The sequence below is a fragment of the Pezoporus occidentalis genome, unplaced genomic scaffold (genome assembly GCF_034315485.1).
Source record: "Pezoporus occidentalis ecotype Australia unplaced genomic scaffold, CSIRO_AGI_Poc_V1 ctg11, whole genome shotgun sequence".
Taxonomy (NCBI): Eukaryota; Metazoa; Chordata; class Aves; order Psittaciformes; family Psittacidae; genus Pezoporus; species Pezoporus occidentalis.
Window position 1 is genome coordinate 955,961 of NW_026912886.1, and position 14,615 is coordinate 970,575.

Sequence of the window (14,615 nt, forward strand, 5' to 3'; positions counted from 1 at the left end):
TCAGAACCAAATGTCTGGCTTTATCCACTTTGAAAGGCTGATAGCAGTTCCTTTTAGGAAACTAGAAATGCAAATAAGGGTATATTTGATACAAGCTAATCCATAAAAGGACTTGATGAAGTGCTGTAAGCTTATTTTTCTGAAAGCTGAGTCAAGTCCCACTTTACATCAAACTGTCTCCCAGCGCGTTCTACACAAAATAATGAGTAAATGATGCTCTAAAAAAGCATCACCAGGCGCATTTCTGATTGTTCTGTGATTTTTTTAAAGTAGAAATAGTGTTTTGCTAGATCTAATTCTCTATCACAAGTAAAAATGCATTTTCCCCAAATAATAATATTGTACAGCAATTTGAAGATCTAAAAGACAGTGACTTCAGAGAAGGAAAAACTGTTCCTGAAGAAGACTCTATAGATCAGCCACTTTAAACTAAGAAGTAGATAGGTACAGGTATATTTTGCCTCCAGATCTGCTTTTCCTTGGAGGCAGAAATATTCACCAGAAAGTGGAACAGTTGTAAAACTGAAGGGGTTTATGCAAATTTAAGTGTGATATAACTGCAATTTGTGATTAATTTCTGTGGAGAAAAAAGCCCAAACAAAATCTTTTGCAGAGAACTGGGTAAGAAATGATTAATTTTCATTTAGGTTCTAAGTAAAAGATGTGGAAATTATTCAGTATTTGTGACTCTCTGGAAGACATATAGTGAAGAAGGTGATTAATTATACACATACATGAAAGTTAGCAGGAAAAAAATTGCTTGATTTCAATGAACATGTTAAAACGCAAAGCTAAAGATGTTATACAAGGATGGTAGACATATGTTAGTGATTCTGCTAGGTGATGTGGTGTATTCCTTCTGTCTTCTTGAAGCTCTGTTGTCAGAAATAGAAGTTTCTTATGTTTCCTGTAAAGACCTGGGTTTAATGTCTTGGATAGTGATGTACCCGTCTTACATGTGCAAGCACCTGTAAACTCTTACAAAGGGTATTTAGAAGTGGAAGGCCTCTGTTGTAGACCTATGGACATGAGAGAACATCTTGTATGTTATTTGGGCTCTGCTGTTTTTTCTAGGAAGACAAAGTCAATTTTCTCTGTACTGTTACACTGCAGAGTCATAAATGCAGGAGTCGTAAATCATGACCATAAAATGAGGTATAAAAGTAATAATAAGAAATACCCCTAAACTTTGAAAAGTAACTGTGTAAGGAAAAGAAGCAAACTTAATGTTTCTGAAGTGTTTTAGTAGATGGTAGGGCTATTTATTCAGTACAATTTGGTATCACATCTTAGGTATTTCTAAGGCTCATGTGTATCAACAGTGTGTTTGGTGGCAAAGTGTATGCATGTAGGTGTATATCCTTAATGATATACTTCAGATACTGAAGAGGCCTAGAAGAAATCTAGAGAGAGACTACTTTGAAGGGCTCATAGTGACAGGATAAAGGGGAATGGCTTTAAACTGACAGAGGGGAGACTTGAATTAGACATTAGGGAGAAGTTCTCCCCTGTGAGTGTGCTGAGGCGCTGGCACAGGGAAACTGTGGCTGCCCCATCCCTGGCAGTGTTCAAGGCCAGGTTGGGCACAGGGGCTTGGAGCAACCTGCTCTAGTGAAAGGTGTCCCTGCCCATGGCAGGGGGTTGGAAGGTTTATGGTCCCCTGCTTGTCATTCTGTGGTTCTCCTGCTTGCAATAAAACATGTTCACAGCTCTATCTTGACTGCATCTGTAGAATGAGTTACTGTTCTCCGAGAAGCTGTGCTGGCTGGTGGATAGCCTGGTTACCCTGTTACCGTGATGTACATGAAATGATGCTGTTGACAGCAGCGAAGTGTGTGTAACAAAACACACAAAACATTTCTGGATCTGACTCTCTCCAGTGAGCCTGGCTGTTGTCTTTCCTTGTCTGAACATAAAAAGGCACACAACATCAGAGGCTGATAAACTGTGGTAACAGTTGAATAATGAATTTCATGAAATAACTTTGGACATAAAAATAGCTGTTCATTATTGCTTTGGGGATATTTCAGTGATGATTCTTCTTGGATCATTCTAGTTATTTGAATGAGATTTTCGGAGAGCTTTCCCCCTCCTCCCCCTCCTCTTCGGGCATGATAGCAAATGGTTTGAAATTCAAATGTGCAGATAAAGCACAATACACAATATACAGTATTTTGTTGTTTAGCTGGATGCATATCACTGTTGTGGCTGCAGGACCAGATGACTTTCAATCTCTTAAGGAATTACTGAAGAAGATTAGTTCTGAAGAAATCCATGCAGCTGTAATAGCCATGAGCTGTGTGAGTTTAAATGTCAACCTTTTCTAGCCATATTGTGACCGTGTTGTGAAACATACCTGACTGCGGGGAAGTTAGTTTCAGGCACGTTTAACTGCATGTATACTTTGACTTTAGCCCGGGGATTGCAGAACCTTGTCTCTTACATTAAGCCCGGTCCCATAAAACAATAAATACTGAATTACATTGTGATTGCCTGTCTTCAGTTCTTGACGCACTGTGTAATATGTGTAAGCCAAACTGTTAAAGGTTTAAGGTTCCCTTGTGTCTGTTCATAGCATGTCAATTGAGGCGGTACATTACTTTCACTGTATTTCTTCCCATTGAAAATGTACCATGTCCCTTTGTAAAGTCTTGGTTTCTAATCCTGGCTTGACTTTTGGTGATTATCTCTTGCATACTGCACCCACATGCAGAAGAGAGATGCAGAAGGAAGCTTGAGGGAGGAACTATTTTTCTTAGTGTTTGTACTAAGCTTTTGTGTGGGGTTTTGGCTGGAGTTTACACTTTTCTATAGGAAGGAAGCTTATCTACTGGTAGCCATATAGCATCTTGTGTTTTGGAGATTTTAACAGTTTATGTGGGCTGTACACTAAAGTTTCTGCCAGCTTCTGGAACTCTTCCCCAGTGAACAATGCCATTCATATTGCTTCCTTGTAGGCTTGCTTCTGTGTATCAGCTTGATACTACAGAAACTTTCATGTTGCCAGACATCATGAAGATTATTGCACTGCCAAAATACCTAATTCCAGACATAGACTTTCTTCAAAGCATAGTAAAAATAACCCTTTCTTTCCAGTGCTTCTGCTAGTTATGTAAGGCACAAATTCCAAAAGTATGAATGCCTTGCCTTTGCTAGTTTCCTTAATGTACTGTATCAAACCCACACCACTCTTGGTTAATGAATTATTAAGCTTTCTAACTTTTCATGAGCATCTATTGGGACTGTGCTAGTGGAGTAAGCAAATAAACAGCATTCACCTGTAGTTTGCACAGACAGCTGTTCTGGGAGCAATAGAACAATGTATTTTGTGCTGAAAATAGGAAAAAGGAGCAGCAAAGACTGGCTGACACTGCCAGGCTTCCTGGAAGGTTAAATAAAGCTAGTAAGCTTATTTCCAAAGGTGATTCCCCTTCCTTGTCAGGAAGAAAGTATCAAACATATTTACAAGAGCCTGTCTTTTTTTAACAAAATGTACCAACTTTTGAAATGTTATTCTAAATGCCAGTGTAATTGCCATCTGCTCTTATTCTGTTTGCCTTTTCCATCTGGATACCAACAAATCTCTGTATAAACATAACCCACCTACTAACTCATCTGTCCTCTAGCCTGCCTCTTAAATTGCAGCACTTCCACTAGGATGTAACCTGTCATTAGCTTGATCAAGAGTGGGCTGTGACCTTGCTAAATGAATGACTCCAGCTAGAAGGGCATGCTGAGTAAGCAGTAAGTGGCATTCAAACAGAATTATGTCCATTTAGAAAGGGTGCAACGGATGGTTTGGGGAAAGGGCTTTTCATATCCAAAGGTGTCTCCATGTCTGTGTTGGCCCATTGTGATGATCTTGAGTAGCATCTGCTATAAGGAGCATAAATGTACAGGAGAGATTGGTGTCTTTATCACATAATATTTCTAATGTTGGTCAGTCATTAGCTTTGTGGGAAAGGATTAAATATGACTTCTGTTTTGAGCTTTGCAAGTTTCCATTCCCTTTTCCTTTCTTACTTCAAGAAGTTTGTCTGAGCTATTCAATTACATATTTTGATTTGTTAAATCTATTTGCTTTATTCTTCACCACACTTCTAGGTAACTGGAGAAAAGGGTTCATGTTAGAATGCAGAATGTACCCAGGTTATAATTTCTTCATCCATGGTAGAGGGACCATAAACTGGTGGGAATAGCAAGCCAGGTTATGTGACCTAGGAAACTGCCTCCTCATTCCTGACTCCTTCCAGCATTCATGTTTTACTTTCATGGTCTTGCCCACTGTTAAACAATGGAACATTATTTGTAAGATACATATTACTGGTTTTATGAGTAGAAGGTAGGTGGAAAGGTTCAGTAGGTGTATGCTGTAGTCAGATCTGTTGTTATACTTAGCCAGCTGGTGTTTACAGTAACTGATATAACAGTACTGTTGTTACCTCTGAATGGGAGGTTGGAAAGTCTGTCTTTAGCCATGTCTCATCAGGACAATAATCTCAGGATGGTACTTTGGAACCCATATTGAAGCAAAACCTAAGCAGAGCATCTAAGGGACCTCTGAGAGAGATGTTTGTACCTGTGAAATGGATGCTTTACATGTAAAGATACCCATTTGAGTAAATCACATTCTGACTAAGGAAATTTTACCTCTACCTTCTGCTATGCTATAAATTGAAGTTTAACACCTACCACTTTAACATGAGGGCAAGGGAATGGATTCCTCTAGGTTCAAGTTAATCACACTGGGTTACTTTTATACATAAAATAATACATAAACAATTGGTGGGATCTACCACTAATCTTTCATCAATTCCCTTAGATTTCTGCTATTTTTAATTTAAGGTAAAGGTCCCAGACTCTTCCTCCAGTTCAATCTGGTCATTTTTGTTCTGTGATTGAATAAGAGACAGGGTAGCCAAAAGACTGGGCTAGTGCATCCAGAATCATTAATTCAGTCAGTCAAACAAATGGGAGGTAAGAGAACAAGAAACAGTGACCAATTGGTCACAAGGCAGGGGATCTGCCCTGGAGCATGAAACACACTGAGTTCAGCCCCTAAGCTGGATGGTCACAAATGTCATAATGATTTCCTAGCATGGCCCTGGCTGGGGTAGCTGATGCCAGCCTGCTGAGCAAGCTTGGCCAGGCTTCTTGAGATTCACAGATAAGATTTATTCCTGAAGCCTGACCTACATGAGTGTGTATCTAAATGTGTGAAAGCTGTGATTTGATGGCAAGCAATGAAAGGTCATAGAAAAAGCAGGCAATGCATTTAAATCAAAATGATGAAGCTGGGTAATTTCATTAGCAACAGTTGTATTTACTGGAAGTCACAGATGGTGCAGTTTAGCTTATGGCCAAGACAAAATAAGTATAAAGAAAGAAATATTCCAAGTGAGAGGTGGTTAAAAATTAAATAGGCACCAGATGGCTCAAGATTGTCCTTCATACAAATTTGGTGAAAGAAGACATAAACAATCCAAAAGCATTTCTGAATGGGACACTCATAGGCTGGCTAGGCCTTTATTAGAGCTAGGTTTAAAAGCAGAGCAATTAAACGTCCTGCACATTGTAACATCTGATGATATCCCAGCAAAGTGTTCCATGTGAACTTCTAAATTATTTTCTATCTATCTCACATATTGTTTAAACTGAGAAACAAGGTAAATGGAATAATCCAGAAACGTTTCAACCTCCAGCTACCATTAAAGTAACCCCAGTTTTATTTAAAATAAGGAGGAAACTTATTACTGTGCAGTGTGTATTTATACATCTAGATAAGTGCATGTCACCATACAAGCCTTGATGCTCTGAGAAAGAGCCCTAGCCTGTATTCTAAGGGATGCAAGGTCCTTTTCCAATCATCATCACAGATGTTTTCCTGGCTCAGCAAGCTCACTTTCAACGCTTTTGCACTTTGTCTACGGTAACACCTATGGGGAGTTTTGGGGGTCATAAGCTATATTACTATTTTTAGCATAGTTTCTAGAACTTCTAGAGCTGATTATTAGCACTGGTGCCTTTGAACTCTCTTGTAAAACAACTAAAGATACCCATTCCCCATGTTTTAGGTAGATAGCATGATTTTATTATATATAGTGCTTTGGTTCTGTTTTCTGCTTTTGTGCATAACACAATTTCTTACACAGGTAGTTAGGGGATTTATAATGTGTTGTCCATTTTAAAGTAAACCCCTGTGCAATACAGGTAGATTTAACAGTACGTATATGTGTGTGTGTAAGTACTAAAACCATTATAAATTATTCCAAGGAAAAGGAGTCAGCATAATGTTGCTAAAATGTGCTCCCTGGTTTTATATGGAACACTTAATATAGGTGCTATCAGACACAAGAGAAATCACTTCAAAGCAAGCTGCATGTCTGGAGCTGGTTCCCCGCGGGTGGGGTAGGGGTGAGAAAAGCAAAGCAGAAGAGCCTTGAATGGGAGAGGCAGCTGGAGCCTCTGCTGACTAATTGATGAGCAACACACACTTAAGAGCTTTTACTTCTCTCGCACTAGCTTTGCACATTTCCTCCTGCATGCTACATTCTCTGGCTATGAAGGATGTGCAAGCGGTGCCTGCTTGCAGGGAAAAGGCTACACTTGAAAAGATGGCTGTACTCATTGAAGGGAAATGCAAACAGTTCCAAATGTCCTGAAAAAGCCTGGAAGAGTCCAGATGGGGAACATAGTTTGAAGAATTTTACAAATAAATGAAATAATGGGGGGGGGGGGAGGTCAGGATGATCCAGGGATAATTTTCCCATGTGCCAAGGTAACAGTAATGCATACACACTAACCTCAGCCTCGCCAGGGAAATACATTCTTTATAAGGAAGATGTTTTTTGTCTCAGCTGCCAGTCTCACCTCTGAACAGGAAGGTACTTGAGACTCATGGCTTTGTGTTGAGAAAGACCATCTGAGTTATGGTGGTAATGATTATTAAGGACAGAAACACAGAAGTGATTTTACTGACCTTGACTAGAAATATCCCAGACTCTTTATTGTGTGTATCTACAGTGTTTTCTGTGTGGAAAGAAAGAGGGAGTGGTGCAAAGGCAGGCTGGGAGGAGATCAGGCTCTTCAAAGTGTGTAGCGAGAAAATATTGCTGCCCTTTGCAAAATGGTTCAGTCTCAGTGCCCAGGCAGTGTTTCTGATAGTGTGCCACTTCTGCCTGACATTAGACCCACTCTGAATGTACACAGGTAGTAATTGTCAACTTCAACAGTAAACTCTGACCCTGTCTGCTCCACGCATTGTCCACCACCCTGCACACCTCTCATCACCTGGACTGTTCTAGTTTCATAATCATCATTCTCTTTCATGCTTATAGGCAAATGCATATTGCCCTGAACTTGCAGTTATCTTGTTTACAGGGCTGAAGGCTAATGCCAGTTACAGAAATAGTGCTGAGCATGATTTGCCATTACCTATGTTTGAAGCTAATTATGTTCTGTAGCCAGGCAGCCCCTGATTGCTGATACCCCTTGTCAGCAAAGCATAGAGGCAGTAACATAAGTGAAAAAAGAAGAAAAAGCCTTATGGGGGATGAATGACATGACGAATTGAGGCTTTGTAGGTAGTTGAACCACTGCTGAAGGTCTGAAATATATGTCAACTCCTTTTTAAATGTGGCAGAAAAACTACAGCAGAGAAAGTATAAAGCTTGCATATTACATAGCGAGCCATTTGTAAATGGAGTGATGTTTCAACTCTATGTCCAATTTCCTACCACATGAGCTTCATGTTTAAGCAGCTCAGATGTTTGTAAGTAATTGTTGGAGATGAATTTAAACTAATTTAAAACTTGTGAATTATATATTCTGCGTATCATTGAAGAACATTTGAGGTTTAAACAGCTGGTAACCGCTGTATGTATGTGAGTGGCATTAGAAGTGGTGTTAGTGTCTTAGTATTCATTCATGTTACCTTCTGTATGTGTAATCCCATGTGGTTTAAATGGTGTGGGGGTTGTTAACTCTTGATGTCCAAAATAATGCAGGACTGTTCTCAAGTCTCTTATTTTTGTTAGTACATCTTTGGGGATTACTCAGACTTTTTTAGCTAACTGACTTTATTGTGCATGCTTACAGTCTGTCAGCTGAACAGAAATTTTTCCAGCAAACCTAGGCCCTTAAAGGTTGTTATTACAGAATTTTTGTGTTCAAGTGTCTGTTGTCTGTCCTGGTATGGAGATACAAGATAGAACTCTTCTTATAAAGACCAAAGGCAGAGATAAATTGAGAACTTTGTGTATTGCATTGAAAAACCTCTTCACAGTCTGTGGATTTGCCTGCTAATGTTAGGTTTGGACTGTGCAGTCAAACCTTAAGGAAAAAGAAAACTATGGTGTTGTTGATGTTCAAACTGTTTTGTGGGTAGTCTCATAACAAGTCCCGTTATTTGCCAAGAGAATAACATTCCATTTAAATCTGCTAAACTGAAACTACCTGAGAAGAATTATTGGTCCAATCCCTCATTCCCAGAGGTGCTTACAGGCAGCATGCTGTGGCAGAAGCTCTCTGTTACAGTCAGAAGAAGGTATAGAAGCGTGACTGAGGAGCTCAATTTACGTGAGTTATATGAGAGGGTTTTTCTGATTCCTTTGCTAGCATGTGGGATGCTGGAAACATCAGGGGATTTCGTGCACATCTTATTTAGCTGATGCTGTGTCGATTCTTGTCCCAGGAAAGCTTTTCCTGGTTAATGTTTAGTCCTGCAATAATTGTCCTTTTGCTCAAATATTCACTTTGAAGACCTGTTCATTTTGGGGGTTCCTGACTATGCCAATACTGATGGAGCCAAGATGCTAAAGTTTTTTCTTCCCAGGACACAAATTTACCACAAGGGTTTTTTTTTGTGGTTTTTTTTTTTTTTTTTTTTTTTCCCCTTTTCTCCATAGGTTAGTCCTGATTGTGTCACAGAATCATAGAGCGGTTTGGGTTGGTAAGGACCCTAAGCTTATCTATTTCCAGCCCCCTGCTATGGGCAGGGACATCTCACAGGTTGCTCAGGGCTCTGTCCAACCTGGCCTTGAACACTGCCAGGGATGGAGCATTCACAACTTCCTTGGGAACCCTGTTCCAGTGCCTCAGCACTCTCACAGTAAAGAATTTCTTCCTTATATCTAGCCTAAATCTCCCCTGTCTGTGTTTAAACCCATCACCCCTTGTTCTGTTGCTGCAGCCTCTGATAAAGAGTCCCTCTCCAGAATCCCTGTAGGCCTCCTTCAGATACTGGAAGGCTGCTCTGAGGTCTTCACGCAGCCTTCTCTTCTCCAGGCTGAAGAGCCCCAGTTTTCTCAGCCTGTTTTCATATGGCAGACACTTCAGCCCTCTGTGTTTTTTAAGTGTCAGCACTGATGAATGTTTCTGTAGGGTTTGTGTGTGTAGTCTGCTCAGTTTTAGTGACCTGTAACTTCTGGCTTTGTTCTGTCACTGAGGCTCTACCTATGTGTATATGATACACAAAATTGAACAGTTATCCTAAATGCCAATTGTGTTCAGACCTTTGCATTGGTTGGTTAGTTTTCACCAGCACTGTGTTCAGCCTAGATTGTTAAGCTATATAAAACAAGTACCAGGTTTAGAGTGCAAACTAGTATATGGGACTTGAGAACTTCACCATTAAAAACTTGCAATACAAATATCCCTTTCTCTAAGGCTGACTCAGTACTCGGTTATAGCCCCCCGTTCCCTGATGAACACCTTAGAGCTAGTAATCAGTTCAGAACTGGGGAATATATATGCTTGAGACTGAAAACTTTGATACAAGAAAATTCACAATATAGTTAATTCTTCTGCAAGATGAGAAGACCAAATGCATAATGACAAACTGCAGGTGAATTGTATGGAGGTGTGTAAGCTGGTAGCTACCTCAGCAAATACAGTGTATATACATACAGCAACTAGAACTGTCAGACAGCTATAGGAATTGACATATAACACTTATCACTTTAAGAGCAATTTGCATCTTCTAAGGACCATACTATATAAACACTAATTAATCTCTAATTAACTTATCTATATGTATTAGCCAATTAATCTCTAATTAGTTTATTTGCAGATTCTTTCACGTTGGGAGCTAATTTAGGTGAGGCTTAATCCTCCTGGGACTAGTTCTGATCTCTCAAAGAGGTGTAAGTCAGGAGGATGTATAAAACCATGATAATATAGTCACAGGGATACACCAGTGAAAAACCGCTCGAAGGAATGTATAAATGAGGCTGTTTGTGAGTTCAGAGAGATCTGCTATGCTATGGTGAGGAGCAGCATCCAAATACTCAGAACTAATTAGCCAGTGTCAATGCGCTCTGCTTGTAGTGTTTTGGGGTTTTTATAAATGCATTTCTTCACAGGACCACACATCACTGGAAGAGTATTAGCAGGAGCGTACAAACGAACCTACCAAGCCTGAGCTGGCAAACTGACTGATAGTGCATCTGTTGTGAGTAGAGCTCTCTCAGTGAAGGAGACGCAGTGAGGGTGAAGCCCTAGACAATGGGATGCAGCTCCCTTTGGATCAGGAGGGAGCCCACGTGTGGAAGCAGGAGGCAGTAGGGTAGTTCAGTTCAAGCTCCTGAGGATTTCTATGAGCATATTGCTGTGCCTTGCCCATGTAGATCCCTATATATAGAATGTAAATATAAAGCCTGAGCCTGGGCGAAACTGTAATGTTACCAAATTGCTGTGCTGTTTTATCTGCTATGCCATTAGGGGAGAAAAATGTGTTAGTTCTTCGAAAGTTAGACAGCTCCTTATATTACTTTACTAAGTTAATTAAATTAGCTGAAGCAGCTGGACTACCACTTAGTAAAACTGCAGAAAGACGACTGCCAAATGCTGACAGGTCATGAAATTGATATTTTATTTAGATGTCCTTGCAGCATATATGTGTCTGACTTCATGTTTATAGCCTGCATGCAACAGAAATATAAGAAATCCTATACATTTTGGTAGATAGTGTTCAGATTCAGTTGTAATAATTCACAGTGTTGCTTCAGGGCTTCCATATTGCTTTGGGCATAAAGCTGTATTGTAAATTACAGCACACAAAGCTGAGTTTGACCTACCAGTTGATGCATAATAAACTGACTTAATTCTGAATATTAACTACATATTGTGGCCTAGAGGTTTTTTCCTCTCGAAGTGTAGTGCTGAATTACACACGAATCTTTTTCTCTTGGGTGAAACCTAAATATAAATACATTTCCAGTCTTAATACCACACAGAAAGGTGCCAATGGGAGAATATTTTCATCCTAAATATTTCTTATGGCAGCAGAAAATAATTTCTATATACTGCCAAGTACAGGCAGTAATTATTGAGACTTTTCAAAATGTAAGCATCAGGAGCTGATAAATATCTGCAGGATTATAGCAGTTATCATAGTGCATAGAGAAATAGTCAGGTTGCAGTGGCATATTATTCCCTGTTGTATCCAGACCTGCCTTGTGAGCATGTATTTTAATGGATCCTAACTCAGGTCTAAATTTTGCCTTAGGCTGAAGCATATGATAAACAATTTCAGCGCTGGTGAAGATGTCTGAACTAAAAAAGAGCTGGTCAAACCCTCTTGGAATTGAAATTTCACTCACAAAGTTTTTGCTACAGATCAATAATGTATGTTTCTGTAATCAGCGATAGACTTGCCCACCAGTGCAACTAGAGGTGTATCTTTAGAGACTGAATCAAAACATGTTCATTTTGTATGTTAATATCACTGCAGAAAGCTAAACTAGTTCTTCAGGTTACTTCATAATTATTTAAGGCTTCTATATTTTGTCATTAAGAAAATATTTCATCACATTATACTAGAGTTAAATGCTTGTAGGTTACATATAGCATCTTAGAATCATAGAATAGTTAGGGTTGGAAAGGACCTTAGGATCATCTAGTTCCAACCCCCCCGCTATGGGCAGGGACACCTCACACTAAACCATGCCACCCAAGGCTCTGTCCAACCTGGCCATGAACACCGCCAGGGATGGAGCATTCACAACTTCCCTGGGCAACCCATTCCAGTGCCTCACCACCCTCACAGTGGAGAACTTCTTCCTAAGTTTTAACCTATTACCCCTTGTCCTGTCATGACAGTTCCTAATGAAGAGTCCCTCTCCAGCATCCCTATAGGCCCCCTTCAGACACTGGAAGGCTGCTATGAGGTTTCCACGCAGCCTTCTCTTCTCCAGGCTGAACAGCCCCAACTTTCTCAGCCTATCCTCATACAGGAGGTGCTCCAGTCCCCTGATCATCCTCGTGGCCCTTCTCTGGACTTGTTCCAACAGTTCCATGTCCTTTTTATGTTGAGGACACCAGAACTGCACACAATACTCCAGGTGAGGTCTCACAAGAGGAGAGTAAAGGGGCAGGATCACCTCCTTCGACCTGCTGGTCATGCTCCTTTTGATGCAGCCCAGGATACAGTTGGCTTTCTGGGCTGTGAGAGCACACTCTGCCTGCTCATGTTCATTTTCTCATCAACCAACACCCAGCACATCTTCTGTGACATTCTTGTGCATTTGTGGGATTTATCCAAGACAAGAAAAAAAGACAGGTATTTTACATCCTTTATGAATTGTATCTCATTCGTAGCTAGTTTTGATTGTATTTTTTTCTTTCAGCTATGAATCAGCCTAATCAGACTTCTAAGCATTATGGATATAACAGTATCCTTTAACTTAAAAAGATGCAGCATATTTGAAGTGCTTTAACAAGCAAGGGTACAATCCGACAGCACCTAGCAGTGTTCCCTATTGCTGATGTGTCACTGTTAATTCTCACCTCCAGGTTTAAAGCTCTGTGTCTTGGTGACCCATCAGCTTTCTCTATTGGGTTTTGGTTTGCATGGTTTGGTTGGGTTTGGTTTTCCCATTTGTCTAGTGTTATTGTTTAGAACCAGAGACTGACACTTCTTAGCACTTTTAGCAGAAGGCCTGAACAGAGCTCTGAATGCGTTAACTGTGAGGGCCTGTCTCCTTGTACAGCATGGTCCCTAGGGAAGTTATGATCTCTTCCCATGCCCAAATCTACCAAGTGACAGGATCTTCCAAAGGGGTCTTCTTTGAGCCATCAACTGTCCTAATACAAAAATGTTGCAGCAGTGTTTTCCACAAATTTCTCCAAAATACTGGACAGAAGAGAGAATTTCAGTGCACATTCTTGCTTTTGGCTGCTCAGAAGGTGGGAAGATGAAGAGACTATTTTTACTTCTGCTACCATCCCTCCTTAGGGGGAAGGGGAATGGACAGGAAGAATGTGGAGTTGGTCTGCTTGGGATCTTCTTCTCCTCTATCCTCCTTGCTGAAGAAGGAAGACTAAAATTTCCAAATCCCCAAGCTCTGCTTTCTAGCAAGGTCCATACCTGGTATCAGTCTGGATAGACCATGGCCAGCTTTAACAATTGACCTTGCCATCATTTCTTTGTAGGTACTGTAGCGGTGAAGAATATCACCCAGGTTTTGTTTATCCTTGCTTGAAATAGTTCACGTGAAACACAGAGGATGAAAATTCCTCCTGTGTGATAAAATGCATTTGAAAGGTTGTGTTTCAAGAGTACTTTAAATACCATCATCAGAAAAATTGTTTTCCAGGAAAAATGCCCAAGCCTCATTTCCAAAGATTCTGAAAACTGTGAATCAGCTTTTAACTATTTAGATTCCCCTCTGCCTCCCCCCAGTATTTCTGTCTCTGCAATTTCTTACACTCTTTTACTTTGGAATTAAAATCTCTGGTGATATTATCTCATTTTCAGTAGAGTCCTGCTGAGAAGCATATGACAAACAGCAGTACCCCCAATCATTTCCAGATACATACTTCATCCATCATAAATATTTAAGATTCAATCATTAATCAAACCAGCTGCACACTTCCTTCAAGTGATCAGCCACTAATGGCTTAAGAACTCTGATAGATCTTTTAGAAAACAACAACCCAGCAACTGTTTTTTATAGACGGCCCATCCCTTCTCTCTGCTTTGCAGAAGAGAGAATCCGTCCTCTATTAATCCTCCAACTAGCAGCCAAGTTACCTTGACAGTTGGAATCTTTTCTAGGGAATTTGCATCTACCATTTGGAGCCTGGATTGGGGTTCTCAGCTAGGTACTTGACTGTAAGGAATGATGCTATGTTTTTTTCCAATCAGGGGGCACTAAGAGAATTGTTTGTTGTGTACACATAACCATAAGGAGCAGGAAAGCTGAAAAAGATTGTAGCCAAGGAAAACAACAACAAAACCAAACAAACCAAAGTTCATCTTTTATTTCTAGGCTGAAAACTGAAAGTCTGTCTCAGATCTTTGCCCTATGTGAGTACTTTAAACTTGGTGCAGTTACTTTGCGAGAGTGAAAGGTTTTTGGCGTTGCAAGAACTTCTCTAGCTTGCAGTTATTTTAAACCTGAAGCTTTTGTCTGGCAAATTTGGAGTGAAGCTCAGCAGTGGCAGCAGGATACAACTGTAGTGCTGAGTTTTGGTCTTGGCTGTTTCTCGCCTGGCAGGGTAGAGTGTTGGTTTGTTCTTTTATTTATTACACGTTGGCAATTGCATTTATAAGAAAATAACAGCTGATATTTATGTGATATCTGAATGTATGTAGCTTGTTACAGTCAGATTTC